The sequence below is a fragment of the Balaenoptera borealis genome, assembly GCF_965194805.1.
Source record: "Balaenoptera borealis genome assembly, chromosome: 20".
NCBI lineage: Eukaryota > Metazoa > Chordata > Mammalia > Artiodactyla > Balaenopteridae > Balaenoptera > Balaenoptera borealis.
The window spans coordinates 13,635,001-13,649,356 of NC_138879.1; the positions used below are offsets into that span (position 1 = coordinate 13,635,001).

Consider the following 14,356-nt stretch of genomic DNA (forward strand, 5'->3'; position numbering starts at 1 on the left):
GAAGAAGCTGAGAGAAGAAATGGAGAGTATATATTTATAGAGTTTGTTATATTAACCTATTTATTTACCGTTTCTGGCTCTCTTCATTGGTGTCAGCGGATATGAGTTACCATCTGGTACCATTCCCTTCCTCTAATATAGCTTTCTTCGCACACATCTCCTCTGTGCAGTTATTGTCAAATATACTACATTTCTATCCATTATAGGCCCAACAGTACAATTCTAGACATACTGTTTTATACTATTGCTTTTTAAATCAGTTAAGACAAGAAAGGATAAATATGTGTTTATACTATTTTTTTAGTTACATAATTACCTTTACTGGCACTCTTTTTTCATGTGGATTCAAATTGCTGTCTGGGGTGGCTTGTGATATTTGAAGTGCCATTTACATTAACTCCCACTTATTTGTTTTTAAAAAAACAAGAAACCAAAATAACACACAACAAAAGAGGAAATTCTCTTCAGCCATTCTATTTTTTCCCCATCAATTCTGTAATGCAAATGCTGCTGTATGACACTGTTAACCTTAAAATAGCAGTCACCACACTATTCATGGTTCCCCACGTGTCTGAATGCTTGATTTTCCCTAAAAAGAGGCACTAATGGTTAGGAGTTGGCAGCCTCTGCACACCATACCTGACATCCAGGCACAAGACCAGAGGATGGAACTGTGCTGAAACAGTAAAAACAGGCTTGTAACAACCATCAGCAGGCTAGAGCTTAAAAGTCTTAAAAGGAGAGAATTTTAATTGCCTTGATTACTTTGGCAAGATGGTGTTTTGTGTTGTTCCTACCCTCTGATGACTGTAAATTATGTTTTGTTGAGCTTTTGTTTAATTTTGTTCTGATTATAAAAGTGGTACATTCTCATTGAGAATATTTAGGAAATTCAAAAAAAGAAAAAAAAGAAATTCACAACCCAGCAATAACTACTCAATTTTTTGTTTTTACTCTTAATATTTTGGAGAGTCTTTTCTCCCTTCCTTCCTCCCTCCCTCCCTTCCTTCCTCTCTCTCTAATGTGTATATGTTTATATATACATATAATATTTAATGGCATCTAAATTTGGACTTAGTTTCCTTTAAGCCTAAGACTTATATAATAATCATGTTCCCATCTGTTTATCTTGTTTCTGATAACAACTTTGCCTATATCACCTAATATTTAATATATAGTGTTCCTATTGTTATTTTCTATTTTTAAATTGTTTATAGCTGTAGTTTCCATTTCTACCAGAACCAAAAGTTTATCAAAAAGTTCTTTTAAATTTCCAAGTGTTGGGGGATTCCCTGGTGGTCCAGTGGTTAGGACTCAGTGCTTTCACTGCTGGGTTCAATTCCTGGTCGGGGAACTAAGATCTCACAAGCTGCGCAGCATGGCAAAAAAAAAAAAAAAAAAAAAAAAAATTCCAACTGTTGGGGTTTTGATTTAGACTTCTGCTATTTTAAGTGAGGTTTTTTTGAGGGGTGAGGGAAGGCGTGACAGTGAGTCCTGTATAGTTTCGTTTGGAATTTATTTAGGTTTTTATTGTGGTTTACTATATGATTAGTTTTTATAAATGTTCCATGAACACATAAAAAGAAAATATAACCCTTGTTATCATGAATCAAAATCACTTCTTTTTTTGTTGTCTGCTAAATCTTTGATAATCCTTTTATTGTAACATTTCAGTCTCATTTTGTTTTACACTTGTCTCTTGTAAGCAAAAATGTCACTGGGTTTTATTTTTTTCCACCCAATATGAAAGTTATTTCCTTTTAATATGGAAGTGTAGTATCTTTTTTTATTATAACTAATAGTATGATCTTGTTTCATCTTATTTTATTTTTACTTTTCCTTTAACATTTGCTATTTGCTATATGCACTATATCTTCTCTAGTGATTTGAAAATTCACATCCTGTTTTAATCATTCCTTTAAGTTTTGCAAAAAGCATTCTCAACCTTTACTTTTTCTGATTATCGAGGTCAAGGTAATCAATATGTGGAACAATATTTTTTGTCTTCCCTCCCCTTCCTCATTTATGTTCCTTCAAGCCACCTCCACCTACAATAAAACATGTAGCTCTCAGAATGTTATTAGTACTTTTTTTTGCATTGAATATTATACTTTAAAATTTTTATTTTCAGTCAGTATTTCATATTTATAGTGATTATTTAGACATAACTATTTTGCTGGTTTCACTGTACGCTACTAGATCTTTTCTGTCTTGAGCTCTTAATTTTGATACTTCTTAGACATCTAGAGGAGATCTTCAAATAGTAGTTTCAGAGAAAGGGATGTGTTTGAACCTCTGCATGTGTACCTTTTTTTTTTTTAAGTGTTTATTGAATTTGTTACAATATTGCTTCTTTTTTATATGAATTTATTTTATTGTATTTGTTTTATTTTGGCTGTGTTGGGTCTTTGTTGCTGCAGGCGGTCTTTCTCTAGTTGTGGCGAGCGGGGGCTACTCTTCGTTGTGGTGTGTGGGCTTCTCATTGCGGTGGCTTCTCTTGTTGGGAGCACGGGCTCTAGGTGTGCCAGCTTCAGTACTTGTGGCTCATGCGCTCTAGAGCGCAGGCTCAGTAGTTGTGGCGCACAGGCTTAGTTGCTCCATGGCATGTGGGATCTTCCCGGACCAGGGCTCGAACCTGTGTCTCCTGCATTGGCAGGCGGATTCTTAACCACTGCGCCACCAGGGAAGCCACTTGCATGTGTACATTTTCACACAGATGCCAGCTGGGCCATACGTAAAATTGTGGAGTAACTCTCTTTTCTTCCCAAATTTGTTTGCCGATGTTTCTTTGTATTCTGGCCAGCAGCGCTACCTCTTTACCTAATTTGCTCTGGGGCTTCCATCATCATGGCTTTTTGGCCGTATGCTTTTTCCAGTTGTTGGCCCTCTGTTGTTACCCCATCCTTGAAACCCCTTGCCTGCCCTCATGGACACTGGGCTGATCTCAGTTCCATTCAGTTCCTTTACATTTTCTCTCCTTCCTTCCTTAAGTCGTCATGCTGGGGAGACACGACTGTGTGCCAGGTAGACCAGTTAATGACAATGAAAGTTCACTTGATCGTGGGCAAGCGCATAAATCCTATTTAACTGGCTTTTACCAACTGAAAAAATGCCAATGTATTTTAATGTGAAGAGAAATACTGAAGAAAGGAGAAAAAAAAAGATGAAGTAAGATTTTACACAAACTTCCAGATTAGATGATGCTAAAGATCTATAGAAGTTTTCTGAATATACAATCTCTCTATAGATTTACGATTTTGTTTGTTTTGTCCACATCAATGCCTTAATCATGGATTTTAGTCTTTGGAAGAAGATGTGGTGGCCCTCATGGGCTGGGGAAAGTAGTAGTTTCTTCAGTTTTAATTGGCTTTTCTGACAAAAGTTTATAAATTCTGCAAGTCCATGTTACCATACAAGCTGAAAACAACTTTTTTTCATTTAAATAATTTATTTGTGGGAATTCCCTGGCAGTCCAGTGGTTAGGACTCCACGTTTCACTGCCGAGGGCCCAGGTTCAATCCCTGGTTGGGGAACTAAGATCCCGCACGCCGCGTGGAGTGACCAAAATGAAATAAATAAACAAACAAATTATTTGCTATTTGAATGCTAGAGTAAATTCAGAACAGGAATTGGCAATTGCTGTTGTCTTCTATCAATGATAAAAATTCAATTCAACAAACGTCTTCTGAATACTTACTATGTGTAAGTATACTTACTATGTGTAATGCACTGGGATAAACAAACAATTTTTGAATTCTTATTTGGTAATTGGGTGCTCATTAAATTATGTTCATACAAGGGGATATCTTTTGCAGCCATTAATAATTTTTGAAGAATATTTAAAGATATGGGAAATGCTGATAATAATATATTCAGTTAGGAAAAGCACTTCACAAAGTGATACATTCAGTATAATTTCTAATTTAGCTTAAAAACATTTTGAAAGACTAAAAAGAATATGTACCTAAATGTTACTATTGTTTATTTCTGGATGAGTAAAAAAACCCTTTTCCATATTCTAATTTTTCTATAAGGAAAAACAAATCAATTTAATAACCAGATAATAGTATGATTTTGTTGTTTTTTAAGGATATAGTGCAGCTCTGTAGGATTATAAGGAATAGGCACAATCATCCCCATTTCAGGAATCCACTTTGACCTCTCAGAAAAGGTGAGATGGAAGCTGGGCCTTGAAATGAGGGCAAAATATTAATAGGCAAATACGAAGAAAGAATGATGCGTACACCAAGCAGAAGAGCCCATTGAAAAAATGTGCAGTATTGAGTGGGAACACAGCAAATGAAGTGGGGTGAGTGGTGAGAGAGGCAGGGCTGAGAGGATCTTGAAACTTTGGTAAGGAGGCCAGATTTTGCTCTGCCTATTGGGGGAAGCGAAGACATTGAAGGTTTTAAATTTGGGGTGACAGAATCAGATCAAGAGTAAATCTGTGCTCTAGACAGGTGATTCCAAAACGAGTAGGTTGAATGGAAGGCCGGAGACCAGAGGCAGGGAAACCCTTAGGAGGCGTGCTCCTGGTTCCTTCTGTTTCTCTGGCTGAGCCTTCTCAGTTGTGTTCCCCAGGCTTTCTTCCTTCCTCTCCCCCTAATTGTTGGATGCTGCTGGGTCCTGCCTCCCATCCCTATTCTACCTTGGCTCTACCATCCTTCAGGATGCTGTCCATTTCAGTGGTCCAGCCTAGGTCTTTTTTATGGACTCCAAACCAGTATGTGTTTAATTATGTCGAGGTCACCTTCACCTAGTTGCTTCCTGACTCCTCAACCTCACAGAAACTTCTGTCTTCCTTCTGAAGTCTGCTTCTCCTCCTCCTCCCTCGAGCCCCGGAACATAGTCCCCTTTTCCCCATCCTACCAGTTAACTGAGCCGGAAACCTCAGTGTCCTTACAAAACATACAGAGGGACAACTATTGTATGATTCCACTTATATGAAGTACTTAGAATAGGCAAATTCATAGAGATAGGAAGTAGAATGGTGGCTGCCAGGGGTGGGGGGGTGGGAGGGGGATGGCGAGTTAGTGTTTCATGGGTAAAGAGTTTCTGTTTGGGATGGTGAAAAAGTTCTGGAGATAGTTGCACCATACTGTGGCAGTAATTAATGCCACTGAATGGTATACTTTAAAATGGTTAAAATGGTAAATTTTCTGTGATGTATATTTTACCACAATTAAAAACTAAAATAAGATAAAATAAAATAAAACTTGTTCAACTTGGTTTGAACCAGTTTCTCTCAGACTTATTTGATTATGGAGCTCTCTGATCAAAAGGGGAAAAAAATGTTTTAAAGTGGAACATAATATTCACATCCTTTAGATGTAAGAGGAACATACTTTGGGGAACATTCCACTATTTGAGGGCAAGGAAGAGGAATTAAGTTCCTCATTTCCTCACACACTGCTGGAACTCAATGCATTTCTTTTTAAGAAACATTATTAGAAATGGTGGTTGGGCTTTTATGTAGGAAAACTGTGGGTCAGTTAGCCTTCCCCAGGCTGACCTAATGATATTATTTCTATGGGAGCTTCAAAACACTTTAGCCTGAAAAGGAAATTCTAGGACACAATCCACTCAAATTGGAGGCAGATTTACTTCAACAATTCTAAGTACACAGTCTCACTTTATGCAGAGCTTTGCAAATTACTTTGAAAAGATAGGAGTTTCTCCCTATTTTGGGTAACTTCTACCTCTCTTCTCTGGGCCACCTTCTGATAACCTCCTGTCCTGCGTAGATGCCAAGACTCTTGCTTTGGTTACCTTTCTGAGTTCTTGTTTCAAGACCCTATCTAATGCCCCAAGCCCTGTACAACTCAAGAGGGTGCTCTTGTGCAGTACACAACCCGTGCAGCTGCCCATGTCAATAAACACCCTCAGATCCCTTTCTAATTCTGTCTACCGTACACCCCAGGAATAGGAATCCTGCCTTGCAATTTCAGCATAGGGTCACCTTTTCCATACCAATTTATTTCTTTAATTGAAAAACACATACTTTTTATAAAAACTTCAAACCTTACAGAAGTACATTTCCCACAATCCTCTCTTAGGTAATTATCGTTAACAATTGACTATATAATTTTTTTAGTTTTTTCCCCCATTCATATACTAATAGATGTGTGTGCACTTTACTGAAACTCCTGCTATACCTACTGTTTGCAGCTTTTTTTTTTTTTTTTCCCACTTAACTATGCATCTGGGGCTTCTTTCCATTTTGGCAAGTAGAGATCTATTTCATGATTTAATGGCTGTATTGTATTTCATTATTTGGATGTACCTTGATTTATCTAGCTGGTCGCATTGATAGACAATTGGAGTTTTTCCAGCTTTGTGCTATTGCATATAATGAAGCCATGAATAATCTGAAGCATATAAATCTTTGCACAATTGCAAAAGAGTTTCTCTAGGAAAAATTCCTGGGTAGAGTAACTAGGTCAAATGATATAAACATCTTAAATTTTAATAGACAAAATCATCTTCCTAAAGGATTTAATCACTTCGCTCTCCCACCAGTGTGATCAAGGGTCTATTCCCTCCACCTCACCAACACTGGCAAACCTTTTTCATCTTTACTAATCTGATAGGTGAGAAGTTTTAGTTTGTGTTAAAAAGATTTTTTTTTACATGTCTTCCCATTGTAAAATTCTGTAGTGATACTGAATACTTGAGGTTGAACATTTTTCATTTGTTTATCGGCCATTTGTATTTCTTTGAGTCCTTCCCCGGCTTCTACTTGGCTGTGCACTTCAATTCCTCATTTCTATGCTCTACCTGCCAGGATGGGAAATCTGTTCCCTCTCTTCAGACCCCTGTGCTGACTGCCACTTCCTGCCTCAGAGCTGGAAGGAGTGATGTCCAGCCCAGGACTTTTGGTGGGAGAGACCTGGGGTGAGTCCCAGCTGCTCCACATATTTGTGTGACTTTTGATAATTTTCCTAACTTCTCTATGCCCCAGTTTCCTCATCTGAAAACTGAGATGGTAATTTTGCTTACAACAAAGGGTTGCCTTCAGGATTAAATGGGATAATTGTTAGGTAAAGCATTTAGTCCTTGCTTCATACAGTGTAAACGTTCAGGAAACACTAACTATTGTTATTATTGCTATAATAAAGTGTACTCTTGTTTTCTAAATTATGCTTCCTAGCCAGTATCAGTATTGAGATGGTGAGGATATGGAGAAAACCTTTGAAAATGGAACTATGCTAAAACATTTACAGTGTTCTTACATCTTCTGTATTCCCATAATTGTGTTGGGGTTCAAACATTAATGAGGCAGCTTGGCTCTGAATATAACACTTTCCAGTATTATTCTGCTTGTGCACATCTGTTTTCTCTCTTTATTGTAACTGAGTTACATGTAATCAGAGGTTACAAACTAATGTGGCTAAATGTAGCTCACCAGTTTCTCATGTTTATAGAGTGTTATGAGTTGTTTTTTAATTTTGGCCAACATTTAGAAGTAGGATGTTCATATAAAAATCTATATTTTCAGCTTTTCTTGAGTAATAGGAAATGTTGACTAGCATCCACCAGAGCTGGGTCGCTGCGCCCCCTTTAGACGGGGCGTGGGTTCTCCAGGTTCCTGTTGCCACCCCTCTCCCCCCACCGGTTCTTCCCCTTTCCCTCTCCCATGCAGCTGGTTATCATTTATAATTCATCATCATACTTGGCTTATTGTTTTCCTTAATATATCCTGGTACCCATGTCTCTACTAAAAGTGGGAAACTAAGACAAAAATATTATATTGAACATATTTCTATGTATAAGTGAAGGATTGCCCCATGTGTTTAATTTGCCAAGAAAGTGAATCTGTTCATTTTATTTTATTTTTAAATTTATTTATTTATTTATTTTTGTCTGAGTTGGGTCTTCGTTGCTGCGCACAGGCTTTCTCTAGTTGCAGCGAGCAGGGGCTACTCTTCCTTGCGGTGCACGGGCTTCTCATTGCGGTGGCCTCTTTTGTTGCAGAGCACGGACTCTAGGTGCACGGGCTTCAGTAGTTGTGGCTCGCGGGCTCTAGAGCGCAGGCTCAGTAGTTGTGGCACATGGGCTTAGTTGCTCTGCGGCATGTGGGATCTTCCCTGACCAGGGCTCGAACCCATGTCCCCTGCATTGGCAGGCGGATTCTTAACCACTGCGCCATCAGGGAAGCCCCAGTCTGTTCATTTTAGCCATGATGTTCATTCATTGACCTAACCTGCCCCTGGAGACAATAGAGATATGAATTCTATATGAATCCGTCCTAACAACCTGCCTCTACTGGGCGTTTAAGGGCCCTCTCTGCTCCTTTTCCCCAGTGATTCTCAACCTTAACTCGGAAGTTTGAAAAGATACCGAGGCCTAGGTGTTGGGTTGTTCTACCCCGCACCCCCCGCCCCTCCTCCTGCAAAGAGCAGGAGAACCTTTTTGGATGGATCAAGGGGAGGAACGTTTACTGGCTTTGTGTCCAGGGACATGATCTGTCTTTCTTGGCATGCTGCCTCTTAGGATCCTCAGCTTTCCCCATAAAACTGAGGGTTAGGAGTCCCGGCATTCGTGGGCTGAAGGCCAAGAGGGCGAATGAGACCAGCTGTGCCCTCCTTCTCAGGGAGGAGAGAAGTGCTTCCATTCTTTTCCCTTGGTATGTTCCTTTCTTTGGACTGCCCGTCCTTAACTCTCAAAGTGGTAAGACATAGAGGGTCAAGCTTTGGCTGTGGACTTGAGGACAGTGAAGCCAGGCTGCGTGCCTGGCTCTCACCCCCAGGACAGCTCTCCCTGGGCAACAGGGCCCACCAGTTGCCGGCGGGGAGGCCCGCTCACTGGGCTTGGAGCCCCTGTTGGGGCTGAGGACAGAGCAAGTGTGATCATGCCTCAGCTTGAGCAGCGTCTTGTCCAGTTTCCCCCCGAAGTGTGGCTCAGCACGGCCGGTTGAGGACCTGGGTGGTCAGGCCCCAGTGGCAGATCCCTCATCAAATCTCAGCATCACAGCACTGACCCCTCCCGGCTTCCACAGGCATACACGAGGGCTCTATCCTGTGTTCCCAGGCAGCCTGTGCTTCCTTTTCAAGTATTTACATTTTATCATCATTTTTTGTTTATATGTCTGTTTCCCATACCAGAATCTAAGCTCCCTGACTGCAGGGACTGTACTTTATCATTTAAATAACCTTGGTGCCCAGGGCATAATTGGTGTTTGATAAATATTCTCTAATGGATTTAAATTTTCATAATTTTATTGACTCTTTTGCCATATGAAAAGCTGTTTTCTAGGTGCTATGGGAACATAGGAGGTTTAAAATGTAGTTTATGTTCTGAAGGAACTTGTCATCCAGTTGGGGAGATAAGCTCAATCATTCATTCCTTCAGTCATTCATTTGACATATACTGAGCATCTAAGCTCTGGTCAGTTTGTCACTGGGGATATGATATCAAGGTGTGTACTCCACTCTCAAGTGACTTCCAGTTAATAGGAGAGATGGATATAAAATGATATAAAATGAGCACTACGTAAGGTGATAAGTGCAATGATATGATTCCTAACAATTGTTAAAAATATGGAGTAAAAAATAAATAGCTCAAAAGAGTAATGGAGGAACTAACACAAAGCAGTGCATGACTTGGTAGCTGTGATTAGAAGTAAAGCCCAGCTTTCCTAGGGGCCACCGAGGGGACATTGAGAAGTGTCTGCTGAGAAAGCGTCTCCCGTGAAATCAGTGGTGCACAGTGCACGTCCGTACAGCTAAGGTGCAGCAAAGGCCCACGTTAAAAACACCCGTCCGACCTGCTTGACCTAGTGTTTCCCAAGCTTATGTGAGTGAGACGCTCTTTTCTCCCCACTATTTAACTAACATCCTATGGAACTGACGTTCCTTAAAGTCATTTTGGGAAATGCCAGTGTAGATACCATCTGTAATTAGATAGCTGGTGGCTCTTAACATTTTGCAGGGAGGTGGCTCTTTTGAGAAGTTAACAGTGGGGGGAATTGTGCACAATTCATGCACTCCTTGAAGCCCATCCGAGACCCTTGTCCATGGTCAGGGAAAGAAAAGAAGGGAGCAAATCCCAGGTAGGAGGGATCTGTGTGGGCCAAGACAAAAGAGGATGGAAAAGATGGGTCTTAGTGCCAAGCGGTTTGACTGTGAGGGAGGGAGAGATGAGGCAGAGACAGGGGACCACGGTGGAGTTGGAGTTGGCCAACTGTGGAAGGCCTGAGATAGCTGGCATGGAATTACCAGTCGTTAATGACCAATTGCCTGTGAAGGTTAAGGGAGATGCAAGGTCGAGAACGCATCTACTAACGGACACTGGAGTCGTAGAAGGATTATTCACAGAAACAGGAAAGTCACAGAGCCAAAATCTTCCACATGTCAGAACCTATGTTATTATCGTGTTGAAATGCTCCAACTTGCCTTTTTTACCCCCTGCCCTTGGCCCGCCAACTTGCCCTTATTAATTTGTGCTGAATCTCCCAATTGAAAAATTCACTTTCAGAATTGGATTTGCCATCTAACAGGGCATCCTACCTTGAACAATTAAAAATCCGATTGGTCTGACTTCTAATTTTAGAAGGAATCAAGCTGACCTTCGTTGTGCTGTTGCTAACGGGAGCCTGTTACCTGGGTGACTAGATTTACAATATGTCAGTATGCAAATACCATCTGCCCAAGAGGAGGGAGGAAGGCCTTCCTCCTCTGAGGGTTGTCAGAAGTTCTGGAAATGTCTTCCTCTGGGAATGGGGAGGAGGCTTGCCAAAGAGGAGGAAAACCAGGAAAGATGTGATTTTTCAATGTTAGAGTCTTTTCCTCATTCTAGGAGTGAGGACAGGAGTTTGTGGTTTGCCTTACGGACTGTCCTATAAGGTTGATCACTAGGGATATACATGTAAGTCAGATTTTACATTTCTTGGGGAGGGGGGATGGAGCCAAAAGGGTAGCATCTATCACTTCAGTGTGTATTTAGATTCAGATGACTGCAGTAGTTTAATGAAGCCTTTGAGTATGCAATTCTTGTTTTCCACAATGCCTTTAGGAATCTAATTTCAATTGGTAAGAGCGTCTGAGCCCGCTGCCTTGGACTCTCAAGAAGGGTGAAGAGAAGTGGATATTTCATCTCACTTTCCCTCACATCAGCTTGACTGGGGAAGCTGAAGGGATTTTCTCCCCAGAATATCTATATTCAGCTTCTGTCCTGCACATTGTTTCAGGCTAAGGTTTACAATCACATATGGAAACATTCAAATCTGAAAGCAGGCAGGGAAGTTCTATTCCTTTTCATGAAATAACTGTCACATCAGCTGTCAGCTTCAGGAATTTCTTCCACCCACGTGTTTTGTGAGTCCAAATTAGATGGACTCATTAATTTTAATTTTTACTTTAAAATCTCAAGGACTTGTATGGATGGGTATGCTTCCTTTAATTGCCGTGTGTCAGAATTTGTGTAGGAGGAAGAGTTTCCAGGAGCAGGGCCAAGAACCTTGGGCTCTTAGCTGCTAATTTTGTCCCCCCTGGTAACTTACCGTGACCTCCTTCTCTGCTTGCTCTCGTTGGCACTGCCATCTCCCACCTCTTAAAAAACTCCTAATATCCACCTAAAACTGTCAGCAGCATGAAAGAGTGAGGAAAATCACTTTACTTCCCAGGGTACTTTCACCCAGACTTATAAATAAATAGCTTTTCATGTCAAGCAAGTGACTGAGGAGATTAATGCCAGAGACAAGGGATGGTAAATCCTGGAGCTCGACCGCCTGGGTTCAAATCCCACCTCTGCTACTTTCTAGCTGGGTGAAGTTGGGCAAGTTACTCAACTTCTCTGTGCACCAGTTTCTTCATTTGTAAAACAGGGATAAAAATACTACTATCTCATAGAGTTGCTGTGAGGATTAAATAAGTACGAATGCTTTAGGACCATGCTGACCCCAGAAAAGTTAGCACCGTGTAGCAGCATTTTTCTTCTTTGCTTTTTTTCCAAAACAAACAACTTTTTATTGAAGTATAGTTGATTTACAATGTTGTGTTTGTTTCTGGTGTACAGCAAGACGATTGAGTTTTTTCAGATTCTTTTCCATTATAGGTTATTACAAGATACTGAATATAGTTCCCTCTGCTACGCAATAAATCCTTGTTGCTTAGCTATTTTATATGTAGTAGTTGTGTATTTGTTAACCCCAAACTCCTAATTTATCCCCCCACCTTTCCCCTTTGGTCACCACGAGTGTGTTTTCTATGTGAGTTTATTTCTGTTTTGTAAATAAGTTCATTTGTATCATTTTTTTAGATTTCACATATAAGTGATTTCATATGATATTTGTCTTTGTCTGACTTACTTAGTATGATAATCTCTAGGTCCATTCATGTTGCTGCAAATGGCATTATTTCATTCTTTTCTATGGCTGAGTAGTATTCCATTGTGTATATATATATACCACATCTTCTTAATCCATTCCTCTGTTGGTGAACATTTAGGTTGCTTCCATGTCTTGGCTATTGTAAATAGTGCTGCTGTGAACATAAGGGTGCATGTATCTTTTTGAATTAGAGTTTTTGTCTTTTCCAGATATATGCCCAGGAGTGGGATTGCTGGATCATATGGTAACTCTATTTTTAGTTTTTTAAGGAACCTCCATACTGTCCTCCATAGTGGCTGCACCAATTTACATTCCCACCAACAGTGCAGGAGCATTCCCTTTTCTCCACACCCTTTTGTGTGGCAGCTTTTATTATTATTTCTGTGTGCACCTTCAGAGGCCCTAGGAAGTAGTGAGGTTTTGCTGTGAGCAAGTAAATGCCCAGGATTTATTTGCAGGCTGTGACTTCCCGCTTCCTTCTTAACAGGCTAATGCCTGTCCACACACAGGTCAAGCCTCATTTCCTGTGTGATGCCCTCCTGGACAGCTCTAGCCTGTGCCGCTCCCTTTCTAACCCTTGCACACTTTCCGTATGTGTCGTATAATTAGTACCTTTGGATCTGCTATCTTGGCTCCTAATTGTCTGTAGTGTCATACTTAGCTCTTTGTTGTCCCCGCAGATTAATGAAAAGACACCATGAGCCTGGACAGTTGCCCAGGATGTCTGTTCATCAGACGTGCCCAAGTTTCAAATATGGTGACATGAGCAAGCAAGGCCACACTTGTCCCATAATTTATTCTTGGTTTTTGAAGTCACTTGTTTGACTTTCTACAAGTAACTTAAAATTATCGAAAGTAAGTATGAGACATTATTGGTGGGAATGTCAAATGGTGTACCAGCTGTGGAAAACGGTCTGGCAGTTCCTCAAAAGGTTAAACATAGAGTTATCATATGACCCAGCAAGTCCACCCCTAGATATCTACCCAACAGACATGGACACAAGTCCACACAAAGATTCATACATATATGTTCATTGCGGTATTACTTGTAATAGCCAAAAAGTGGAAATAACCCAAATATCTATCAAGTGATAAATGAACAGATGTGGGATAGCCGTACAATGGAATATTATTTGGCAGTAAAAAAGGAAGGAAATACTGATACATGCTACAACCTGGATGAATCTTAAAAACATTACGCTAGCACTGTTCACCATAGCCAAGACATGGAAACAACCTAAATGTCCATTTAGGTTGGCGGATGAATGGGTAAATAAGAGGTGGTATGTATATACAATGGAATACTACTCAGCCATAAAAAAGAATGAAATAATGCCATTTGCAGCAACATGGATGGACCTAGAGATGATCATACTAAGTGAAGTAAGTCAGAAAGAGAAAGACAAATATCATACGATATCACTTATATGTGGAATCTAAAATATGACACAAATGAACTTATCTACAAAACAGAAACAGACCAACAGACATAGAGAACATACTTATGGTTGCAGGGGTGGGTGGGGGTGGAGGAGAGATGGAGTGGGAGTTTGGGATTAACAGGTGCAAACTATTATATACAGAATGGATAAACAACAAGGTCCTATTGTATAGCACAGGGAGCTATATTCAATATCCTGTGATAAACCATAATGGAAAAAGTATGATAAAGAATATATATGTATAACTGAATCACTTTTCTGTATACCAGAAATTAACACAACATTGTAAATCAACTATACTTCAATTTAAAAAAACACAGTATGCTAAGTGAAAGAAGTCAGTCACAAAAAGCCACATACTGTATGATTCCATTTATATGGAATGTCCAGAATGAGCATATCCACAGTGACTGAAGGTAGATTAGTGGTTGCCAGGGGCTGGGAGGAGGGGAGAACGGGGAGTTACCGCTAATGGGTGTGGAGTTTCTTTTGGGGATGATGAAAATATTCTGGAATTAGATAGTGGAGACAGTTGCATAGCCTTGTGAATATACTAAAAACTACTGAATTGTATACTTAAAAAAAC

General features: G+C 40.1%; 1 protein-coding gene across 6 annotated transcripts in view; it reads left to right on the forward strand.

Annotated features, from left to right (window-relative positions):
- PITPNC1 (phosphatidylinositol transfer protein cytoplasmic 1) overlaps window positions 1-14,356 on the forward strand; it is a 266,448-nt gene that overhangs the window by 104,981 nt on the left and 147,111 nt on the right. The window lies entirely within an intron of this gene.